General features: G+C 40.6%; 1 protein-coding gene across 1 annotated transcript in view; it reads left to right on the top strand.

Moving 5' to 3' along the window:
• NPEPPS (aminopeptidase puromycin sensitive) overlaps nt 1-25,725 on the top strand; it is an 86,853-nt gene that overhangs the window by 18,113 nt on the left and 43,015 nt on the right. The gene's annotated exons all lie outside the window — the stretch shown is intronic.

Here is a 25,725-nt window from a genome sequence, read left to right as displayed (position 1 = left end):
ATGGGAAAGCAATTGACTTTAATGTGTTAACCTGTATCCTGCAACTTTGAACTTTGTATCTTGAAGCCTTGCTTTAATTGCTTATTAGTTACAGGAGTTTTTTGTTGATTATTTTGAAGTTTCTACATGACCATATCATCTGTGAACAAAGAGTTTTATTTCTACCTTTCCAGTATGTATACCTTTTGTTTCCTGTCCTTTTCTTGTCTTGTTGCATTAGCTAGAACTTCCAGTGTGATGTTGAAAAGCAGAAGTGAGAAGGGACATCCTCGCTTGCTCCTCATCTGAGCTGGAAAGCTCAGAGTTTCTCATTAACTATGATGTTAACTGTAGGGTTTTTGTAGATATTCTTTATCAAGTTGAAGAAGTTCATCTTTATTCCTAGTTTGCTGAGTGTTTTTATCATGAATGGATGTTGGATTTTGTCAAATGTTTTTTCTGCATCTATTCATTTGATTGTGTGATTTTTCTTCTTTAGCCTGTTTCTGTGATGGAGTACATTAATTTAATTTTGAACATTGAAACCGCCTTGCATATTGGGATAAATTCCACTTGGTCATGGTATATAATTTTTTTTATATATTGTTGGATTTGATTTGCTAATATTTTGTTGAGAAGTTTTGCATCTATGTTTATAAGAGATATTGATTGGTCTGTAGTATTCTTGTAATGTGTTTGTCTGATTTTGATATTAGGTTAATGGCTGGCCTCATAGAATGAGTTAGGAAGTGTTCCCTCTGCCTCTATCCTCTGGAAGAGATTGTAGAAAACGGGTATAATTTTTCTTAAATGTTTGGTGGAATTCACAAGTGGACCCATCTGGACCTGGTGCTTTCTGTTTTGGAAGGTTATTTCTTCTTTGACCTGTGTCTTATCTAGATGTGTGTTTAATCTCCAAGTATTTTAGTATTTTTTCAAGCTATTTTTCTTTTACTGATTTCTAATTTAATTCCATTGTAGTCTGAGAGCAGACAGTTTATAATTTTTTATTCTTTTAAATTAGTTAATCTGTGTTTTATGACCCAGAGTGTGGTCTGTCTTAGTGAATGTTCCATGTGAACTTGAGTAGAATGTATAATCAGCTATTGTTTGATGAAATAGTCTATAGATGTCAGTTATATCCAGTTGATGGATGGTGCTGTTTAGTTCAACTGTAACCTTACTGCGTTACTGCTGCTGGATCTGCATGTTTCTTACAGAAGGGTGTTAAAATCTCCAACTGTAAAATCTCCAACTGTAATAGTAGATTCATATATTTCCCTTGCTATTCTATCAGTTTTTGCCTCATGTATTTTGACACTGCTGTTAGAGGCATACATATTAAGGATTGTTATATCTTCTTGGAGTATTGCCCCTTTTATCATTATGTAATCCCCCCCCTTTTTTTTTTCTTTTTTTTTTGCGGTATGCCAGCCTCTCACTGTTGCGGCCTCTCCCGTTGCGGAGCACAGGCTCCAGACGCGCAGGCTCAGCGGCCATGGCTCACGGGCCCAGCCGCTCCGCGGCACGTGGGATCTTCCCAGACCGGGGCACGAACCCGCGTCCCCTGCATCGGCAGGCGGACTCTCAACCACTGAGCCACCAGGGAAGCCCGTAATCCCCCTTTTTTATCCCTGATAAGTTTCCTTCTTCTGAAGTCTGCTCTGTCTGAAATTAATATAGTTACTTCCACTTTCTTTTGATTAATGTTAGCATAATATATCTTTTCCCCATCTCTTTATTTATTTTTTATGAAACATATATATATATATATATATATTTTTTTTTTTTTGCTGTACACGGACCTCTCAGTGTTGTGGCCTCTCCCGTTGCGGAGCACAGGCTCCAGACGCACAGGCTCAGCGGCCATGGCCCACGGGCCCAGCCGCTCTGCGGAATGTGGGACCTTCCCGGACCTGGGCATGAACCCGTGTCCCCTGCATTGGCAGGCGGACTCTCAACCACTGCGCCACCAGGGAAGCCCATTTATGAAACATATTTTAAAATTCTTTATTTATTTATTGTAAAAAATTATTTATTTATTTATTTATTTATTGGCTGCGTTGGGTCTTCATTGCTGCGTGCAGGCTTTCTCTAGTTGTGGCGAGCAGGGGCTACTCTTTGTTGTGGTGTGCGAGCTTCTTGTTGCTGTGGCTTCTCTTGTTGTGGAGCATGGGCTTCAGTAGTTGTGGCTCAAGAGCTCTAGAGCGCAGGCTCAGTAGTTGTGGCACATAGGCTTAGTTGCTCCATGGCATGTGGGATCTTCTTGGCCCAGGGATCGAACTCGTGTCCCCTGCATTGGCAGGCGGATTCTTAACTACTGCACCACCTGGGAAGTCCCATCGCTTTATTTTTAATTTATATGTGTCTTTATATTTAAAGTGGGTTTCTGTGGACAGCATGTAGTTAGGTCTTGTTTTTTGATCTACTCTGACAGTCTGTTTTTTCATTGGTGTATTTATACCATTGATACCTTTTACGGTTTTAATTGAACATTATATGATGCCACTTTTTCTCCTTAGCATATCAATTATATTCCTTTTTTAAAGTTTTTTTAGTGATTGCCTTAGAGTTTGCAGTATACAGTTACTACTAATCTAGTCCACTTTCAAATAAAAATATACTGCTTCACAGGTAGTGTGAGTACCTTCTAATAAAATATTCCTAATTCTTCTCTCCCATTCCTTGTGTCATTGCTTTCATTCATTTCCCTTATACATATGCATCCACACAGAAGCCAACATAATCAAATACATTGCTGCTATTACTATTTTGAACAAACTATTATCTTCTAGATCAATTAGGAATAAGAGAAGTAAACATTTTTATTTTTCTCTCATTTACTCATTCTCTGATGCTCTTCCTTTCTTTATTGTAGATCTGAGTTTTTGACATATATAATTTTCCTTCTCTTTAAAGAACTTTTAACATTTCTTGTAAAGCATGTCTACTGGCAACAGATTCCCTCAATTTTTGTTTGTCTGAGAAAGTCTATTTCTCCTCACTTTGTAAAAAGACTTTATTTTTTAAGAGCAGTTTAGGTTCACAAAAAGATTGGTTTTCCTTCACTTTGAAGGACAATTTTGAAAGGTACAGGATTCTAGGTTAGTAGTTTTTCTCTCTTGACACTTTAAAGATTTCCTTCCACTCTTTTCTTGTTAGTGTGGTTTCTGAGAAGTTGAATGTAATTCTTATCTTTGGTCCTCTGTAGGTAAGGTGTTTTTCTTTTCCTCCAGCTTCTTTCGAGATTTTTTTTTCTCTAGTTTTGATCTTCTAAATTTTGACTCTAATATGCCTAGGTGTAATTGTTGTGTTTTTTTTCTTTCCCCTCCGTTATCCTTCTCTGAGCTTCCTGGATCTGTGGTTTGGTTTCTGACATTAATTTGGGGAAGTTCTTAGTTGTTTTTGCTTTAAATATTGCTTCTGTTTCTTTCTCTTTCTTCTCCTTCTGTTATTCCTGTTACATGTACATAACACCTCTTGTACTTTTCCCACAGTTCTTGGATATTTTGTTGTGTTTTTGTTTTTTTCAGTCTTTTTTGTCTTTGCTTCTCAGTTTTGGAAGTTTCTAGTGTCAAGTCCTCAAGTGCAGAGATTCCTTTCTCAGCTGTGCCTAATAATGAGCCCATCAAAGGTATTATTTATTTTCTGTTACAGTGTTTTTGATCTCTAGCATTTCTTTTTATTTCTCAGAATTTCCATGTCTCTGCTTGTGTTATCCATTGTTAGATATTAATCGTACTGGTCTGATAATTCCAACATTCCTGCCATATCTGATTCCAGTTTTGATGCTTGTTCAGTCTCTTTAAGTGGTGTTTTCTGCCTTTTAGTGTGCCTTGCCATTTTTTGTTGAAAGGCAGACATGATGTACTAGGTAAAAGGAACTGCAGTAAATAGGACTTTAATAATGCAGTGGTAAGGTAAGAGGGGAGCGGAAGCATTCTTTAGTCCTATGATTAAATCTTAGTCTTTCCATGAGCTTGTGCTTCTTGTCTGTGAGCTTCACTGGTGCTTCTCAGGTTTTCTTACCCCCTTAGGATATTTCTTACCCCCTTAGGTAGCCCGCTTAGGAGGGGTTGGAGTTGGGCATTTACTTTACCCCAGGTAAGTTAGGCTCTGATGGAACCCCAGCAGGTTAAACTCTGGTAAAATAGTTTCTCCTGAGGGCAGGTTTTGTTAAGAACAGAATATTCTAGCATATTTCAGAATGGTTTCTTTTCCCCTCCCCTTGCCAGAAGCATGAGAGGATTTTTCTCTGATATTTACTTTTAGGACCTGGTACAGCTCCTGGAGGTAAGACTCACAAAAAGCATGAGGGTCCTCCTGGAATTTTAAACTCTCAAGCTTGTCCACACAGAGCCTCCAGCTCTTCATCAATTACAGTTCAGGTATTCCTACCCCAGCACTAGTTGCCAGGGGTGATTTCTTCTTGTGGGTTTCTGCCCTGGTATGTTGTGATTTTCTGTATCTGCCTGTCTCCAGTTTTTTCAGCAGTGGTTTGCTCTTTGTCCTCACTTCTCTGGTGGATCTAAGGAGAGTTGTTGAGTTTTCAGTTTCTCCAGCTTTTTACTTGTGTTGTTAGGATGGAGTGGCAACTTCTAGGCTCCTTACATGTAAGACCAGATATCAGAAATTCTCCTAGTGATTTTATTTTTATTTCCAATATAAAAGATTACATTCTTAAAATATAAAAGCAATATGTGCCCTTTTGTGGACATATGCTTTCGTTTCTCTTGGGTAAATACCTGGGAATAGGGACTTCCCTGGTGGCGCAATGGTTAAGAATCTGCCTGCCAATGCAGGGGACACGGGTTCGATTCCCGGTCCGGGAAGATCCCACGTGCCGCAGAGCAACTAAGCCCGTGTGCCACAACTACTGAACCTGCACTTTAGAACCCGCAGGTCACAACTACTGAAGCCCACGCAGTCTAGGGTCCGCATGCCACAACTACTGAGTCCACGTGCTACAGCTACTGAAGCCTCCGCGCCTAGAGCGCATGCTCCACAACAAGAGAAGCCACCGCAATGAGAAGCCCACACACTGCAAAGAAGAGTAGCCCCTGCTCACCACAGCTAGAGAAAGCCCACGTGCAGCAACGAAGACCCAATGCAGCCAAAAATAAATAAATAAATGAACGAATGAATAAAAACACTTAAAAAAAATACCTGGGAACACAATGGCTGCATAATATGGTAAATGGAGAATTTTTAAAGAAACTGCCAGTTTTCTCAAATGGTTGTACCATTTTATATCCCCATCAGCTGTTGCTCCATATCCTTGCTAACGTTTCTTATATTCTGTCTTTTAAACTTTAGCTATTCAAGTGGTTGTGTAGTTGTATCTTGTTGTGGTTTTAATTTACGTTTCCCTAATGGCTAATGACGTCGAGCATCTTTTCGTGTCCTTATTTGCCATACGTATTATCTTCCTTGGTGAAGTATCTCTTCAGACCTTTTGCCATTTGGGGGGAGTTGTTTACCTTCTTAGTGAATTTTAAGAGTTCTTCATATATTCCAGGCATAAGCCTCTGGTGGACATATGTTTTGCAAATATTTTCTCCTAGTCTGTGGCTTACCTTTATATTTTTATTTTTTTGAAGAGCATAAGTTTTAAATTTCAACAAATTCCAGCTTATTGAATTTTTCTTTTACGGTTCATGGGTTTTTATGACCTATTTTATTTTTTTATTATGGTTATTTTAAATTATTTATTTATTTATTTTGGCTGCACCAGGTCTTAGTTACGGCATGCGGGATCTTCGCTGTGGCACGCGAGATCTTTAGTTGCAGCATGCAGGATCTTTTTGTTGCGGCATGCAGGCTCTTAGTTGCGGCATGCGGACTTAGTTGCATCATGCATGTGGGTTCTAGTTCCCCAACCAGGGATCGAACCCAGGTCCCCTGCATTGTGAGCTTAGAGTCTTACCCACTGGACCACCAGGGAGTCCCTTATGACCTATTTTATTTTATTTTATTATTTATTTATTTATTTTTATTGTGGCTGTGCTGGGTCTTCATTGTGGGGCGCGGGCTCTTTGTTGCAGGGTGCAGGCTCTTCGTTGCGGCATGTGGACTTCTCTAGTTGTGATGTGTGGGCTCAGTAGTTGCAGCATGCAGGCTCTCTAGTTGTGCATGGGCTCCAGAGTGTGCGGGCTCAGTAGTTGCGGCACAAGGGCTTAGTTGCCTTGCGACATGTGGGATCTTAGTTCCCCAACCAGGGATTCAACCTGTGTGCCCTGCATTGGAAGGCGGATTCTTAACCACTGGACCACCCAGGAAGTCCCTGACCTATTTCAGATGTTGCAAAATTTAAGAACATTACAATTGTCTTCTAGAAGTTCTATAATTTTAACTTTTACATTTAGGGCTTTGATCCATTTTGAGTTGAATTTTGTACATGGTATGAGATAAGGGTAGAGGTTTGGTATATGGCTGTCTATTGGTATATGGCTGTCTACTTTTTCTAGCACCATTTGTTATAAAGGTTATTCTTTCCCCTTTGAATTTCTACACTCTTTCTGCTGTATTTTAAGTCTTGAAATCAGGTAGTTAAGCGCTCTATCTTTGTTCTTTTTAAAAATGATTTTGGGGACTTCCCTGCTGGCGCAGGGGACACGGGTTCAAGCCCTGGTACGGGAAGATCCCACATGCCACAGAGCAACTAAGCCTGTGCGCCACAACTACTGAGCCTGTGCTCTAGAGCCCACGAGCCACAACTGCTGAAGCCCGCCCGCCTAGAACCTGTGCTCGGCAACAAGAGAAGCCACCACAATGAGAAGCCTGCGCACCAGAACGAAGAGTAGCCCCCGCTCGCCGCAACTAGAGAAAGCCTGTGCACAGCAACAAAGACCCAATGTAGTCAAAAATAAATAAATAAAAAATAAAAATGATTTTGGCTATTCTAGGTCCCTTTAATTTTCATATAAATTTTAGAATCAGCGTGTCAATTTCTCCAAAAAGCCTGTTGAAATTGTTAAAGGGATTGCATTGACTCCATTGGGGAGAGCAATATTGAGCTTTACCATTCATGAAGAATATTTATTTCTCCATTTATTCAGATCTTCGTTAATTTCTCTCAGCGATTTTAGCTCATTCTAGAGAGGAATTAATTTTCTTCCTCCTCCTCCCCTTCTCTTCTTTTTTTTTGGCAGACTATATAGCCAGCTCATCTTTTTTTTCCCCCTAATTGTGGTAAAATGCACATAACATAAAATTTATCATCTTAACCATTTATAAATGTACAGTTCATCGGTACACATTTACCTGTAGAGCAGTCATTATTACTGTCCATCTCCACAGCTCTTTTATCTTGCAAAACCAAAACTCTGTGCCCATTGAACAATAACTCCTCATTTCCCCCCATCTCTCAGGCCCTGGCAACTACCATTGTACTTTCTGTCTCTATGAATTTGACTACTCTAGGTACTTCATATAAGTGGAATCACACAGCATTTGTCATTTTATGACCAGCATATTTCACTTACCATAATGTCTTTAAGGTTCATCTGTGTTGTAGCATGTTTCATTTTTAAGGAAATGTGGTACGTATATTTTATCTGTGTATCTGTCAGTAGACACTTGGTTTGTGTCCACCTTTTAGCTATTGTGAATAATGCTGCTATGAACATAAGTGTACAGATATCTCTTTGAGACTTTTTTTTTTTTTTTTTTTTTTTTTTTTGCGGTACGTGGGCCTCTCACTGTTGTGGCCTCTCCCATTACGGAGCACAGGCTCCAGACGCGCAGGCTCAGCGGCCACGGCTCACGGGCCCAGCCGCTCCGCGGCATGTGGGATCTTCCCGGACTGGGGCACAGACCTGTGTCCCCTGCATCGTCAGGCGGACTCTCAACCACTGTGCCACCAGGGAAGCCCTGTTTGAGACTCTTTTAATTCTTTTGGATATACCCAAAAGTGAATGGCTTGATCATATGGTAATTCTGTCTTTTATTTCTTGCCAAACTGTTTTCTGTAGAGGCTCCACCATTTTTCATTCCCACCAGTAGTACACAAGGGTTCCAGTTTCTCCATATCCTTGCTACCACTTATTATTTTCTTTTTTTGGTAATAGCCGTTCTAATAGGTATGAAGTGGTATCTCATTGTGGTTTTGATTTGTATTTCTCTAATGATTAGTGATATTAAGCATCTTTTCATACACTTACTGACCATTTGTACATCTTAGGAGAAATGTCTATTTAAGTCCTTTGCCCATTTTTAAATTGGGTTGGCTGGTTCTTTGTTGTTGAGTGTAGGAGTTCTTCACATATTCTGGATTAACCCCCTATCAGACATACTATGCAGATATTTTCTCCCATTCTGTAGGTTGCCTTTTCACGCTGTTGATCGTCTTTCTTTCTTTTTTTTTTGGCCACGCCACACAGCTTGTGGGATCTTAGTTCCCTGACCAGGGATTGAACCTGGGCCCTCGGCAGTCCTAACCACTGGACTGCTAGGGAATTCCCTGTTTGTATCTTTTGATGCACAAAAGTTTTAAATTTTGATGAAGTCTAATTTGTCTATTTTCCTTTTGCTGCCTGTGCTTTTGGTGTAATACCCAGGAATTATTGCCAAATCCAGTGTCATGAAACTTTTATATTTTCTTCTAAGAGTTTTATAGTGTTAGTTCCCACATTTAGGTCCCTTTTATAGTGTTAATTCCCACATTTTATCCATTTTTGTATATGGTATAAGGGGTTCAACTTTATTCTTTTGCATGTGGATATCCAGTTTTCCAAATACCAAATACTATTTTTTCCAAATACTATCTGAAGACTTCCCTTTTCCCCATTGAATGAATGGTTTTAGCACCTTTGTTAAAAATCATTTGACTGTATGTGCAAGAGTTTATTTCCGGGCTCTCCATTCTATTCCATTGGTCTATATGTCTGTCTTGATGCCAGTACCACACTTTTTGGGGTTACTGTAGCCTTGTAATCAGGAAATGTGAGACTTCCAACTTTGTTCTTTTTCCAGATTGTTTTGGCTCTCCAGGGTCCTTTGAGATTCTGTTTGAATTTTTGGATGGGTTTTTAAATTTCTGCAAAAAACACTGTTGGGCTTTTGAGAGGGATTGCATTGAATCTACATATGGATCAAACAATATCAAACAATATTAAGTCTTCTAATCCATGAACAAGGAATGTCTTTCCGTTTATTTGTATCTTCTTTAACTTCTTTGAGCAACATTTTGTAGTTTTTTTTTTTTTTTTTTTTTTTTGTGGTATGCGGGCCTCTCACTGTTGTAGCCTCTCCCGTTGCGGAGCACAGGCTCCGGACGCGCAGGCTCAGCGGCCATGGCTCACGGGCCCAGCTGCTCTGCAGCATGTGGGATCTTCCCGGACCGGGGCATGAACCCATGTCCCCTGCGTCGGCAGGCGGACTCTCAACCACTGCGCCACCAGGGAAGCCCATCATTTTGTAGTTTTTAGTGTGCAAGTCTTTCACCTCTTTGGTTAAAGTTTTTCCCTAAGTATTTTATGTTATTTTTGATGCTATTGTAAATAGAATGTTTTATTAGTTTCCCTTTGAGATTGTTCATTATTTAAAAAATAACTATTTATTTATTTATTTTTGGCTGCATTGGGTCTTCGTTGCTGCGTGCAGGCTTTCTCTAGTTATGGTGAGCGGGGGCTACTCTTCATTGTGGTGTGCGAGCTTCTCATTGTGGTGGCTTCTCCTGTTGCAGAGCACAGGCTCTAGGCCCGTGGGCTTCAGTAGTTGTGGCACGTGGGCTCAGTAGTTGTGGCTCACGGGCTCTAGAGCGCAGGCTCAGTAGTTGTGGTGCACAAGCTTAGTTGCTCCGTGGCACGTGGGATCTTCACGGACCAGGGCTTGAACCTGTGTCCCCTGCATTGGCAGGCGGATTCTTAACTTTTGCGCCACCAGGGAAGCCCCCTACGAAGCCATTTCTTAATGTTGCACATATTGGTTATCCCTCCCTTTTTTGGCTGTTATAAACAATAGTGCAAAAGACATCTTTTGTGAACCAGTGTGACAGGTTTTGGATATCTGTATTGCTGTTTTACTGGATGTTATTATGAATCTTTCTATTCTTTTCTCATCTGAGAAATGAAAAATATATTGTTTACATTTGAACTTTTTATAATAGAGTTGAATATCTTTTCATACACTATTGGCCTTTTAAATTTTTTGGCAACAATTTTATATTTGTAATTTTTTTGGCCTATTTTTGTATTGCTTTGAACATACATGATAAATATTGTAGGTACACCCTTTGTTATCTGTCATTGCAAAATTTCATTGTGTCTGTCTTTTGTGTTTTAACTTTGCCGTACTAGTTAAATCTGTCAGTTGAGTGAATTTTTTCAGTTAGCTTTCTCCCTCCTTGCTAATCTGCAGCTAACTGAAAGGCTATTTTGATTTCGCATTTTGGTTTAGAATTCTCTTTTGTCATGTCTTTCTAGATTTTTATATTCTAGTTAATGTTTCTGGACTTGATTCAGTCTGTGGTATTATGAGTCTACAAATTAAAATTTCTAATTAGCATTCTGTGACCATTCAGTCACTTGAGACTTATCCAGAAATCTTAGAACTTGCCTTAAAATAACACATAATAGGATTTATATTACCTATACTGAGTATGAGTTGTCTACTCTTCTACCTGCTCTCCCTTGGAAAGAGGAAAGTGAGACCATTTCAAATAGAAGCTAAAACTTTCTCATACCTTTTAATCCAGATATATTAACAGTTGATCCTTTTTTTTTTTTTGGCCACACCGTGTGTCTTGTGAAATCTTAGTTCCCCGGCCAGGGATTGAACCCAGGCTCTTGTCAGTGAAAGCCCGGAGTCCTAACCACTGGACCGCCAGGGAATCCCCTACAGATTGTGTCTTTAGATGCTTTGACAACCGTAAACAATTCAGTGACAGTTTTGGTGAGTAGGTTGTTGTTTTTTTTTTCCTCCCCACATTTTCCTATTTTCCATTTTAATGGAACTTTACTCTGAAGGTATATATATTCTAACATTTAAGCACTGGTTCCCAAGCCTACATTATTTGGCTGCTTTATAAACATTTAACATTTTGGTTTATTTAAGTCTTTTTTTTTTTTTTTGGCTGGGCCACACAGCTTGCAGGATCTTAGTTCTGCGACCAGGGATTGAACCTGGGCCCACAGCAGTGAAAGCACCGAGTCCTAACCACTGGACCACCAGGGAATTCCTTATTTAAGTCTTACTGATGTGTACATAAATAATTATTTATGTAAGCATCATAATTAATGTTAGAATCAAGTACCTTCGATTATTGTGGAACTGCAGGTAATATTGTACAGAATGTTCCCCTCTATCTCCCAGGTTCTGCCTGTCTGCTCACTTTTCAGATAAATTAGCTAAGGGAAGTTTAGTTTATTATTTATTTGAAGGCTTCCCCTCCCCATATCAAAGTTTTTTGTTTTGTTTTGTTTTGTTTGCTTAAGTGGTCATTTGTGTAGTAATTCAAGGAGTTTTTATTTAATATCCATTAAAAAAAAGTTTTTTTTTTCTTTTTGGTCACACTGCGTGGCATATGGGACCTTAGTTGCCCGACCAGGGATCGAACCCATGCACCCTGCAGTGGAAGCGCGGAGTCTTTTTTGGCCACGCCAGGCGACATGTGGGATCTTAGTTCCCCGGTCAGGGATTGAACCCGTGCCCCCTGCATTGGGAGTGTGGAGTCTTAACCACTGGACCATCAGGGAAGTCCTGAAGCACAGAGTCTTAACCACTGAACCACCAGGGAAGCCCCCAATATCCATTTTTAAGTGGTAGTTTGGTAAGTGTGAAAGCATGTCTGAAGTATCCGTTATCTACAGGAAACTTAAAACCAATTGCAAAGACAGTAGAGACAAACAGAAGACATATTTTTCAAGGGAAGAATTTATAAATAGTATTAATATAAAGATAAAACCTCACATTAAAAAAAAAGATTTATTTATTATTTATTTATTTTATTTATTTTTGGCTGTGTCAGGTCTTAGTTGCAGCATGCAGGGTCTTTCGTTATGGCACGTGGGCTCTTCGTTGTGGTGCGCAGACCTCTCTCTAGTTGTGGTGTGCGGGTTTTTCTCTTCTCTAATTGTGGTGCACAGGCTCCAGAGCACGTGGGCTCTGTAGTTTGTGGCACACGGGCTCTAGTTGAGGCATGCAAGCTCAGTAGTTGCGGCACACAGGCTTAGTTGCCCCGCGGCATGTGGGGTCTTACTTCCCTGACTACTGATCGAACCTGCGCCCCCTGCATTGTAAGGCGGATTCTTTATCACTGGACCACCAGGGAAGTCCCAAAACCTCACATTTTTAATTCCTGATCTTGTTGGGATTTCTGAGTTTATCTGTGAACTGTGTTCTGCTTTCTATGCAGAATGTATCCTTTTTTTAATTTAATTCTGGCCACACTGCGGCTTGTGGGATCTCAGCTCCCGATCAGGGATTGAACCTGGGCCACAGCAGTGAAAGCACCTAATCCTAACCACTAGGCCACCAGGGAACTCCCGAAATGGATTCATTTCAAAATAAGTAATCTTCAGGAGTTCCCTGGTGGCCTAGTGGTTAGGATTCCAGGCTTTTACTGCCGTGGCCCAGGTTCAATCCCTGGTTGGGGAACTGAGATCCCGCAAGACGTGAGTCATGGCCAAAAAAAAACTGGAGTCCCATTGGATAAATCCTTGCATTAGAAGGAACAAATGATAACAGTAGCCAACCTTTTTATTCCTTTTTAGTACAGGTCAGAGAGAAAGAACATGAAGTTTGCAATTGTACATACTTACATTCTTTCACTTTCACTTTAGTTGGTTTTGAGTGATAGTGAAAGACTCGCTGATGAGGAATAGTTAAGTTTCCATATGGCTATGTACAAATATAAAGTATATGAGTGTATAATGGTTTTCAAGTTTTATTTGTATTTGGCAAGTTTTAAAACATTATTTAAACAGCTTTAAGCTGATATGGATTGCTTTAGTGACTGTTGTTTTAAGAATTTAGATGACTTATCATTTGATTATACAAGGTGTATTTGTCTTCCTAAGTTAGGTTTCCTAACCTTCAGACCAGGTCCAACCAAGGGTATCATTTTTCTTAATTATAATAATGTTAATAGTGATGATAGTAAGAAAAATGAATTCATTGTTTAGTGTATGCTAGCCACTAAATGCATTACATAATCATATAGATATCCCTAGGTACAGAGAGGATATATAACCTACTATAGGTCATAAAATTGGTAAGTGATTCAAACCTAGACAGTTCAGCTCCTTGGGTCCATGCACGTCATCACACAGTCTACTGCCTGTCATTAAAAACCACACCATATATATATATATGTTTTTAAATAAATTTATTTTACTTTTGGCTGCATTGGGTCTTCGTTGCTGCGTGCGGGCTTTCTCTAGTTGCGGCAAGTGGGGGCTACTCTTTGTTGCGGTGCGCGGGCTTCAGTAGTTGCAGTGCATGGGCTCAGTAGTTGTGGCTCGTGGGCTCTAGAATGCAGGCTCAGTAGTTGTGGCGCATGGGCTTAGTTGCTCTGTGGCATGTAGGATCTTCCTGGACCAGGGATGGAACCCATGTCCCGTGCATTGGCAGGAGGATTCTTAACCACTGCGCCACCAGGGAAGTCTCCACACCATATTTTAATTATCTGTTTCTGTCTGTGCTACTTCTTATTAGAATCTAAGTTCCTTAAGGACTAAGAGCCGTGATTCATTCTTTTTCACCTGTGGTCTTCCATGGTATCTGACATATAGTAGGTGTTCAGTAAATACTTATTGAGTGAGCTAAAACAAAATGTAAAGAAATACAGTAATAAGTCTGTCATATTTTTGGGGCCTGAATTTCTTTTTCTTTTTTAAAAAAAAATTTATTTATTATTTATTTTTGGCTGCGTTGGGTCTTCATTGCTGCGTGCAGACTTTCTCTAGTTGTGGTGAGTGGGGGCTACTCTTCGTTGTGGTGCGTGGGCTTCTCATTGCAGTGGCTTCTTTTCTTGCAGAGCACGGGCTCTAGGCACGCGGGCTTCAGTAGTTGTGGCTTGTGGGACCTAGGGCACAGGCTCAGTAGTTGTGGTGCACAGGCTTAGTTGCTCTGTGGCATGTGAGATCTTCCCAGACCAGGGCTCGAACCCACGTCCCCTGCACTGGCAGGCGGATTCTTAACCACTGCGCCACCAGGGAAGCCCTCCTACATTGTTTTAATGGTAGTTGATTTACAGTATTAGTTTTAGGTGTACAGCATAGCAATTCAGCATTTTTACAGATTATACTCCATTTCAAGTTATTACAAAATAATGGCTTTATTTCTTTGTGCCATGCAAGATATCCTTGTTGCTTATCTACTTTATACATGGTAGTTTGTATTTCTTAATTCCATACCCCTATCTTGTCCCTCCCCCCTTCTCTCTGTCCATTGGCAATCACTAGTTCTTTATAACTGTGAGTTTTGTTACATAAATTCATTTGTTTTATTTATTTTTATTTTTTAAATAAATTTATTTATTTTATTTATTTATTTTTTGGCTGCGTTGGGTCTTCGTTGCTGCACATGGGCTTTCTCTAATTGAGGTGAGTGGGGGCTACTCTTTGTTGTGGTGTGTGGGCTTCTCATTGCGGTGGTTTCTCTTGTTGCAGGGCACTGGCTCTAGGCACATGGGCTTCAGTAGTTGTGGCACGTGGGCTCAGTAGTTGTGGCTCGCAGACTTTAGAGCGCAGGCTCAGTAGTTGTGGCGCACGAGCTTAGTTGCTCCGCACCACGTGGGTTCTTCCTGGACCAGGGCTTGAACCCGTGTGCCCTGCATGGGCAGGTGGATTCTTAACCACTGAGCCACCAGGGAAGCCCTGTTTTATTTTTTAGAATTCCAAGTATAAGTGATAATGTACAGTATTTGTCTTTCTCTGACTCATCACATATTGCAAATGGAAGGGTTTTATTCTTTTTTATGGCTAAGTTTCTGTTATATATAAATTACATCTTTCATTCATCTGTTGATGGACACTTGGGTTGCTCCCATATCTTGGCTATTGTAAGTAATGCTGCTGTGAACATTGGGGTACATGTATCTTTTCAAATTAGTGTTTTCTCTTTTTTTTGATACATAACCCAGGAGTGGAATTGCTGGATCATATGGTAGTTCTATTTTTATTTTTTTAAGGAACCTCCATACTGTTTTCCATAGTGACTGCACCAATTTACATTCCCACCAACAGTGTACAAGGGTTCCCTTTTCTCCACATCTTTGCCAGCATTTATTATTTGTAGACTTTTTGATGATAGCCATTCTGACAGGTGTGAGGTGATATCTCATTGTTGTTTTGATTTGTATTTCTCTAATAACTAGCAATTTGGGGCATCTTTTCATGTGCTTGTTAGCCACCTGTATGTCTTTTTTGGAAAAATGTCTATTCTGGCTTTCTTCCTGTTTTTTGATTGGGTTATTTGTTCTTTTGATATTGAGTTGTATGAGCTGTTTATATATTTTGAATATTAATCCCTTGTTGCTCATGTCATTTGCAAATATTTTCTCCTATTCCAAAGGTTGTGTTTTCATTTTATCGATGGTTTCCTTTGCAGTGCAAAAGCTTTTAAGTTTAATTAGGTCCCATTTGTTTATGTTTGCTTTTATTTCATTTGCTTTGTGAGACAGACCCCCCAAAATATTGCTGTGATGTCAAAGAGTGTTCTGCCCATGTTCTTTTCTAGGAGTTTTATGGTTTTAAGTCTTACATTTAAGTCTTTAATCCATTTTGAGTTTATTTTTGTATATGGTTTAAGGAAATATTCTAATCTCATTGTTTTACATGTAGCTGTCCCGTTTTCCTGGCACCACTTACTGAAGAGACTCTCTTTTCTCCATTGTATATTCTTTTTTAAAAATATTTATTTATTGGGCCTCCCTGGTGGCACGGTGGTTGGGAGTCCGCCTGCCGATGCAGGGGATATGGGTTCGTGCCCCGGTCCGGGAGGATCCCATATGCCGCGGAGCGGCTGGGCCCGTGAGCCATGGCTGCTGAGCCTGCGCGTCCGGAGCCTGTGCTCCGCAATGGGAGAGGCCACAGCAGTGAGAGGCCCGCGTACCGCAAAAAAAAAAAAAAAATTATTTATTTATGGCTGTGCCAGGTCTTAGTTGCAGCATGTGGGATCTTTTAGTTGCAGCGTGTGGACTTCTTGGTTGCAGCATGCAGGCTTCTTAGTTGTGACATGCATGCAGGATCTTGCTCCCTGACCAAGGATTGAACCTGGGTGCCCTGTATTGGGAGTGTGGAGTCTTATGCACTGGACCACCTGGAAAGCCCCTCCATTGTATATCCTTGCCTCCTTTGTCATACATTAATTGACCATAGGTGCCTGGGTTATAAAGTTCATTTTCGAGGGTTATTTTTTGCTGGCTATAAAACTCTAGATTGCAATTATTTTCTTCCAGTACATTGACTCTTTTATTCAAGCTGTCCTCTTTCTTCCATTGTTGATCTTAAGAAGTCAGCTCTCAGGCTGTTATTTCTTTTTTTCTTTTTTTTCTTTCCTTTTTTTTTTTTTGAGGTACGTGGGCCTCTCACTGTTGTGGCCTCTCCCGTTGCGGAGCACAGGGTCCGGACGCGCAGGCTCAGCGGCCATGGCTCACGGGCCCAGCCGCTCCGCGGCACGTGGGATCCTCCCAGACCAGGGCACGGACCCGTGTCCCCTGCATCAGCAGGCGGACTCTCAACCACTGCGCTACCAGGGAAGCCCCCCTCCCAGGGTTGTTTTTCTTTTTTTTGCAGTACTCGGGCCTCTCACTGTTGTGGCCTCTCCTGCCGTGGAGCACAGGCTCCGGATGCGCAGGCCCAGCGGCCACGGCTCACGGGCCCAGCCACTCCGTGGCATGTGGGATCTTCCCCCAGGGTTTTTTTTTTTTTTTTTTTTTTTTTTTTCTTTTTTTTTTTTGCGGTATGCGGGCCTCTCACTGTCGTGGCCTCTCCCGTTGCGGAGCACAGGCTCCGGATGCGCAGGCCCAGCGGCCATGGCTCACGGGCCCAGCCGCTCCGCGGCATATGGGATCCTCCCAGATCGGGGCACGAACCCGTATCCCCTGCATCGGCAGGCGGACTCTCAACCACTGCGCCACCAGGGAGGCCCCCCCCAGGGTTTTTTTATTAATGTATTTTATATGGATGGTATTGATGATCTCTATGATGTAATCACTTAGTCTGTTGCTTTTTAAAGTGATCTATTTGTGCTGCTAATATTTACTAAACCTACTATGTGCCAGAAACCGTTCTAGCATTGGAGGTAGAGTGGTGGACAAAACCAAGAATCAACATTCCAGATACATATATTCAATCTGGAAAGAAAGACAATAACAAATGTGTGGTGTAAAGTAGTGATAAGTACTCAAAAATCACAGTAAGAGGATATAGAGTGAAGATTGTTGTTTAAGGTGATAGAACAGATTTCTAAAGAAGTGATTTGAGCAGAGACCTGAATGATATAAAATGTGTAGGTAACTGGATAAAGAATTTTCCATGAAGTTGCAGAAACTCTGAGGTTGGAGAATGCTTGCAGTCTTTGAGGAACAACAGTGCGGCACCAGCAGCAAAATACGAGTTCTAGACATTGCTCTGTATCTTCAATGACATTTTGTTGTATGTTTCATGTGTACAACATTATATTTCTACTTCTGTGTACCATACAGTGTGCTCACCACCAAAAATTTCATTTCTGTTCATCACTATACAGTTGATCTCCTTTACCCATTTTGCCCTCTCCTGGGCACCCTCCACCCCCAGTAACCACTGCTGTGTTCTCTGTATCTGCATGTTTTTGTTTGATTTAGTTTGTTCCTTTATTTTGCTTTTTTAAAATAAGTTTTGTTTTATATTCCACATATCAGTGATATCATATGGTATTTGTCTTTCTCTAGCTGACTTATTTTACTTAGCATGGTAACCTCAAGGTCCATCCGTGTTGTGGCAGATGGCAAGATTTCATCTTTTTATGGCTGAGTAATATGCCATTGTATATATATCCCACATCTTTATCCATTTATCTGTTGATGGGTGCTTAGATTGTTTCCATATCTTGGCTATTGTAAATGAGGTTGTGATGAACATAGGGGTGCATATATCTTTTTGAATTAGTGTTTTCATATTCTTTGGATAAATACCCAGAAGTGGGATAGCTGGATCATATGGTAATTCTATCCATTCATTCATTCATTTATTTATTTATGGCTGTGTTGGGTCTTCATTGCTGCACACGGGCTTTCTCTAGTTGTGGTGAGCGGGGGCTGCTCTTTGTTGCGGTGTGTGGGCTTCTCATTGCAGTGGCTTCTCTTATTGCAGAGCTCAGTAGTTGTGGCACTCGGGCTCAGTAGTTGTGGCGTACAGGCTTAGTTGCTCTGCGGCATGTGGCATCTTCCCGGACCAGGGCTTGAACCCGTGTCCCCTGCATTGGCAGACGGATTCTTAAACCACTGCGCCACCAGGGAAGTCCCGGTAATTCTCTTCTTAAATTTTTGAGGAATCTCCATACTGTCTTCCATAGTGGCTACACCAGTTTACCTTCCCACCAACAGTATATGAGAGTTCCCTTTTCCCCAGATCCTTGCCAACACTTGTTATTTCTTGTCTTTTTGATAATAGCCAGTCTAATAGGCATGAGGGGATATCTCATTGTGGTTTTGATTTGCATTTCCCTAAAAATTAGTGATGTTGAACATCTTTTCATGTGCCTGTTGACCATTTATATGTCTTCTTTGGAAAAAATGTCTATTTAGCTCCTCTGTCCATTTTAAAATTAGGGTTTTTTTTGTTGTTGGTTGTATGTGTTTATATGTTTTGGAGATTAACCCCTTTTCAAATACATCATTTGCAAATATCTTCTCCCATTTGGTAGGTTGTCTTTTTGTTTTATTGATGGTTTCCTTTGCTGTGCAGAAGCCTTTTAGTTTGATGTAATCCCATTTGTTTATTTTTGCTTTTGTTTCCCTCGCCTGAGGAAGCATAACTAGAAAGACATTGTATTGGTAAGACCAATGTCGAAGATTCTGCCCGTGTTTTGGGTTGTCTGTCTTTTTATTGAGTTGTAGAAGTTTTTAATGTATATTCTGGATACAAGTGTTTTGTCATATATACAAAGTAAAATATTTTCTCCTGGTCTGTGGTTAGCCTGTGCATTTTCTTAATAGTGTCTTTTGATAATTACAAGTTAAAAAAATTTTTTTTACATATATATATATTCTTTTTCATATTCTTTCCCATTATGGTGTATCACAGGATATTGAATATAGTTCCCTGTGCCGTATAGTATGATATTAATGAAATTTGATCTATCAATTTTTTTCTTTTATGGTGAGTGATTTTTTTGGTCCTCTCCAAGAAATCATTGCCCATCTTCAGCAGACTTAGCTTTTCCTTCTGAATATTTGGGACTCTGTTAGGGGCTTAGATCTCACTGATGACTCTAGCTGCTGTGTGAAGACAAGATTATAAGGCAGCAAAAGTGGAAACAGACCAGTTAACAGTTTATTCACCGGAGACATATTAATACGTCTTTTGTTAGCCGATACAATGAACATCACCGTGAGACACTGTTAGAACTTAAAATTGATCAGGAGTTCATTAGACAACTTACGATTGTCGTTATCCTTCACATTTTGCTCCATTAGGGTTTTGTTCCGCCCTGTGTATATTATAAACGCAAGTTTATTACCGTAAAATTTTCAAGAATTATGCACTGCGAAATTCTGAGTGACACAGAACAGTTCAGTGGATTTTCTGCAGATGCTGTTTCTCTGATTGTCTGAGTGACGTACATACTACTGTCTCAGAGGACGGCAGTTCTTCAGAACATGGTTCTGAGTCACACGGGTGGGAGTATCAGACCAACAAAAAGACCAACAACCTCAGTGAGTGATTCTGATATGGAAAGTGAAAATAAAACCCATGGTGCTGTAGAATGATCCTTTTCTTCGGCAGAAGAGTGGGTTGAAGACAACATTTCACAAAAATTAGGAGACTTTACGGGTGTGTCAGGTGTAACTTTTTTTTTAATAAATAAATTTATTTATTTATTTATATTTTTGGCTGCGTTGGGTCTTCGTTGCTGTGCGCGGGCTTTCTCTGGTTGCAGCGAGCAGGGGCTGCTCTTCGTTGCGGTGCGCGGGCTTCTCATTGCAGTGGCTTCTCTTGTTGCGGAGCACGGGCTCTAGGCGTGCGGGCTTTAGTAGTTGTGGCACGTGGGCTCAGTAGTTACACGAGCTCTAGAGCGCAGGCTCAGTAGTTGTGGCACATGGGCTTAGTTGCTCCGCAGCATGTGGGACCTTCTCGGGCCAGGGCTCGAACCCGTGTCCCCTGCATTGGCAGACGGATTCTTAACCACTGCGCCACCAGGAAAGCCCAGGTTTAACTATTGAATGTAATAACCTGCAAAATGTTAGTGAAATAACAATTTTTGGTAACGACTTTTTTGAGTTGGTCACTTCTCAAACAAACTTGTTTCACCAACAGAATGAAAAATCATATAAAAAGTATGATGTGGCTTTAAAATGTTCTGATGTAACCAGTAGTGACATGAAGAAGTTTCTTGGGTTAATAACTTTGTTGGGACAAATAAGAAAGTCACACTGGAAAGAACATTGGTCGACTGATACCTTACTTGAAACACCTATCTTTCCAAAGATTATGACGAGAAGAATGTTCCAACAAATAATGACATTTCTTCACTTTAATGATAACTCAGGAACTCCACTTCCTACAGACAGAATTTCAAAAGTTAAACCTCTTTTGGTTTATTTTCTACCAAAAAATTTTAATAAATTTAAAAAATATTATTTGTTTATCTATTTATTTATTTATTTATCTATCTATTATCTCTCTATTTATGCGGGCTGCGCCGGGTCTTAGTTGCGGCATGCAAACTCTCGGTTGCAGCATGCATGTGGGATTTAGTTCCCCGACCAGGGATCGAACCTGGGCCCCCTGGATTTGGAGCATAGAGTCTTACCCAGTGGACCACCAGGGAAGTCCCTCTACCAAAATTTCAATCAATCTATATAACCAGACAAGAGCTGTCACTTGTGGAGGCAGTGATAAAGTAGAGAGGATGCCTCAGATTCAAAACCTGTAACCCCAGAAAACTTACAAAATATGGAATTTTGGTCAGGATGGTTAGTGAAAGTGAAACTGGATATATATGCAACCTTCAGATTTACATGGATGAAGGAAAGAAACTATAAGAAACAATATTATCAGTCCTACAACGTTATCTTGGTTCGTGGCACCATATTTACCAAGACAGTTATTACAACAGCGTGTCCACATCTGAAATATTGTTGAAAATAAAACCAGAGTTTGTGGGACTATAAGAGAGAATCGTGATCTACCAAACCAATTAAAGGAGAAATCTAAATATCTGCAGAGGGGAGAAATGACATTCTTACGGAAGAGAGAAGTGACTTTTCTTATATGGAAAGACAAGAGGCTGGTCCACATGATGTCAGCTATTCATGACGCATCCATAGCCTCTCCATAGCATGGATCCATAACATCTACAGGAAGGAAGACAGGAGGACTGGCCATCAGATAACTAAGCCCACTTATATTTTAGAGCAGCTGTCCCCAACCTTTTTAGCACCAGGGACTGGTTTTGTGGAAGACGGTTTTTCCACGGATGGCGGGGGGATGGTTTATGTGGTAATGCGAGCAATGGGGAGCGGCAGATGAAGCTTTGCTCGCTCTCCCGCTGCTCACCTACTGCTATGCGGCCCAGTTCCTGACAGGCCACACGGACCACTACCGGTCCGTGGCCTGGGGGTTGGGGACCCCTGTATTAGAGTATAATAAATATATGAAAGGAGTTGATGATCACTCTGATCAATATCTGGCAAACTTCAGTATCTTCCAGAAAACTTGGAAATGGTATAAGAAAGTAAGTTTCTGTTTGAGTAATTGAGGTTTATTCAGTGCATTTAAAATTTTACTGTAACCTTAATGCACAGAATAAAATGACTTACAAGCAATTTTTCTTAGCAGTAGCTAGAGAATGGGTAACTGGCCATTCTGGTAAGTGTAGTGGTAGTCCCGAACCTGGTCCTTCTTGTGGCGTTTCGCAAAGATCCACCTTGTCGACTCTCAGGTAAAATAAAAGAATATATGCTAGAGGAAATAATATACACAGGACTAAACAAAAAAAAAATGCTGTCATAAAGCGTAGAGTCTGCTCTTAGGGGAAAGCGCAGTGCAACACGGTATATTTGTAATAGATGTTCTGTTCCCCTGCACAGAGGTGCCTGCTGTACTGCATATCACACTCTAACAAAATACTAGAATGCTTTAGTAAGACATGTACAAAGTTTCAAATAAGTACATTACGTGCAAAAAAAGTTGTTGATATTTACTCAAACTTGGGTGTTTCAATATTCCCTTATGTAACAAATTGCCGGCCACAGTTTCTGCAAAAATCCCCTGGTCAGCAATGTTAAGAGGCTATTGTAGTGGTCGAGGAGAGAAAATAATGGTACTCTGGACTGGGCTGTAGTGGTGGAGACATTGAAAAGTCTGGGATTAAAGGTGTTGAATTTGCTTGTTGGATGTATAGTGTAAGAGACAGACTGACATGGAAGGGAGGCAGTTAGGATCATTTTGTATTTTTGACTTGAGCCACTGGATAAGTGGTGGTGCCATATACAGAATATACAAAACTACAATTGACCGAGGTTATTTCAAACTCTAATGTACATTTGCCAAGTAGTATGTTGTCCAATATAAAGTAATTGGAAGAGTATCCCATAATACAATAGACTTTTAAAGAATTCAAATATATGGCTACTCCCTTTTTACTAAGAGAATTTTGGCGGAAGTTTTGCTCTTTTTTTGGTACACATGTATAGTTGATATGTACATTTGGAAGCATATTTTGTAGAATGTAACCTAACAATGCAGTGCTTGATTATTTCAATTTAAAAACTGCTATTCTTTTGTTTTTCTTTCTTCATTTCTTACCATTTTGAAGCTTTTTTGTGCATCTATAAAAACAAGTTAACTTTAGTAAACTTTTATGGAGATGGTCTTTGATCATAGTACCTCAGAGGTATCATAATGCTACTTCATATATTAGTTAGAAAGGTACATTCTTAAGCCTTGAAGTGCTTCTTAGCTTCCCTATAGGCAAAGTAAAATTCTATTCTTGGGGATCAAGTTAGAGCAAATCTCAGATTTTTGCCAGCAAAAGTCATTGTTTCAGTAGAGATTTCATTAATATTGTATATATATACACCAAGTCTTGAGTTTCTGTTCAAATTTAGGAGCTAGCTTATGATAGCAGAAAGAATTTTGGCAACAGGAATAGGAAGGGAACTGAGTTCTAGTCCAGCTCTGTGACCTTAGGTGAATCATTAACTTTATATGCCTCATTTTCTTCATCTGTAAAATGAGGAATAATTGATTAAAGTTCTTTTAAAAACTGAAGTTATAGTTTCTTACTGGTTTTGTAAGGATTTTGGCTTTATAAAGACATGTTTGAACCATCGTATTAGAAACATTGGAGGGATTTCCCTTGTGGTCCAGTGGGTAAGACTCCATGCTCTCAGTGCAGGGGGCCGGGGTTCAATCCCTGGTCAGGGAACTAGATCCCGCATGCATGCCACAACTAAGAGTCTGCATGCTGCAACTAAAAGTTTGCATGCTGCAACTAAGAAGTCCACATGCCGCAACTAAGAATTCTGCATGCGGCAACTAAGTTCCCGCACGCCTTAACTAAAAGATCCTGCATGCCGCAACTAAGACCCAGCGCAACCTAAATAAATAAATAAATATTTTTTTAAAAAAGAAACATTGGAAATTTAATCTTTGGCTGACTCATTTGGGAAAAAAAAGTGAATTGTGGGCATCTTGCCTGGTTCCTAGAATGTTATTAAATTTGAATCACTGTTACCCATATCAAACTTAAGCCTGTGACTGGTAAGGCTACCTCTCTTTTAATAATAGCTTATTGAGATATAATTCACACACCATACAGTTCACTTCAGTGGTTTTTAATATATTCACAGAGTTGTGCAACCATCGTCAGAATCAATTAGAGCATTTTCTCCCCACCCTTTTTTTTTTCCCGCGGCACGCAGGCCTCTCACTGTTGTGGCCTCTCCCATTGTGGAGCACAGGCTCCGGACGCGCAGGCTCAGTGGCTATGGCTCACGGGCCCAGCCGCTTCACGGCATGTGGGATCTTCCCGGACTGGGGCACGAACCTACGTCCCCTGCATCGGCAGGCAGACTCTCAACCACTGTGCCACCAGGGAAGCCCTTCTTCCCCCTTTTTTAAAAAAAATTTATTTATTTATTTATTTGGCTGCGTTGGGTCTTAATTGCAGCATGTGGGCTCTTTGTTGCAGCATGCAGGCTTCTCTCTAGTTGCTGCACGGGGGCTTCTCTCTAACTGTGGTGTGCAGGCTCCAGAGCGTGTGCGCTCTGTAGTTGTGGCACTTCGGCTTTGTATTTTGCGGCATACAGGCTCTCTAGTTGAGGTGCACTGGCTCAGCGGTTGCAGCGCATGGGCTTAGTTGCCCCATGGCATGTGGGATCTTAGTTCCCTACCAGGGATCGAACCTGCGTCCCTGCATTGGAAGGCGGATTCTCAACCACTGGACCACGAGGGTAGTCCCTTACAACATTTTAATCATCCCAAAAAGAAAGTACCCATGAGCAGTCATTTCCCATTTCTGCATGGCCTTCCAGCCCTAGGCAACGGCTAGTCTACTTTCTGTCTCTATGGATTTGCCTATTCTGGACATTTCATATAAACATGTGGCCTTTTGTGTCTGGTTTCTTTCACTCAGCATAATATTTTCAAGGCATATCCATTTTGTAGCATATATCAGCACTTCGCTTCTTTTTGTTGTAGCATAATATTCCATTGTATATCACATTTTATCTGTTCATCAGTTGTTGGACATTTGGGTTGTTCCTACTTTTTGGCTACTAAGATCATTTGTGTATAAATTTTTGTATGGACATATGTATTCATTTCTCTTAGATATATATCTAAGAGTGGGATTTCTGGGTTATATGGTAACTCTGTATTTAATCTTCTGAGGAACTGCCAGACTGTTTCCCATAGCATTTGTTTTTGTTTGTTTGTTTTTTTGGCTGCGCTGGGTCTTTGTCGCTGCGCATGGGCTTTCTCTAGTTGCAGCGAGTTGGGGCTACTCTTTGTTGCAGTGCGCAGACTTCTCCTTGCGGTGGCTTCTCTTGTTGTGGAGCACCATGGGCTCTAGGCCTGTGGGCTCCGTAGTTGTGGCTCACGGGCTTAGTTGCTCTGTGGCATGTGGGATCTTCCCGGACCAGGGATCAAACCCGTGTCCCCTGCATTGACAGGTGGATTCTTAACTACTGCGCCACCAGGGAAGTCCCTCCCATAGCATTTGGAAACATTTTTACATTCCTATCAGCAATGTATGAGGGTTCCAAATTCTCTACATCCTCCCTTAAACCTTATTATTATTATTATCTTTTTGGTTATTGTCATCCTAGTGGGTGTTACATGGTATCTCATTGTGGTTTTGATTTGCATTTCCCTGATGGTTAAAGACGTTGAACATTTTTTCAAGTGCTTATTAAGGCTACCTCTTTGGGCAGTTTTTCTTTTGGAATGGGGATATGATGTGGTTGGGAGTTGATCTACTTAGCTCTTTTCCTAAAGTGTCAACTAAGCATTCTGAAGTATCGGTTAAATAAGCAGACTCTTCTCACTCCTGGTAGGGAATAAATCAAAGTCTTAATTTAATCCACACACC

Source organism: Mesoplodon densirostris, chromosome 18 (genome assembly GCF_025265405.1).
Source record: "Mesoplodon densirostris isolate mMesDen1 chromosome 18, mMesDen1 primary haplotype, whole genome shotgun sequence".
Lineage (NCBI taxonomy): Eukaryota > Metazoa > Chordata > Mammalia > Artiodactyla > Ziphiidae > Mesoplodon > Mesoplodon densirostris.
The sequence above is the reverse complement of the archived record's forward strand: the minus strand, read 5'-3'. Positions and strand labels throughout refer to the sequence as shown.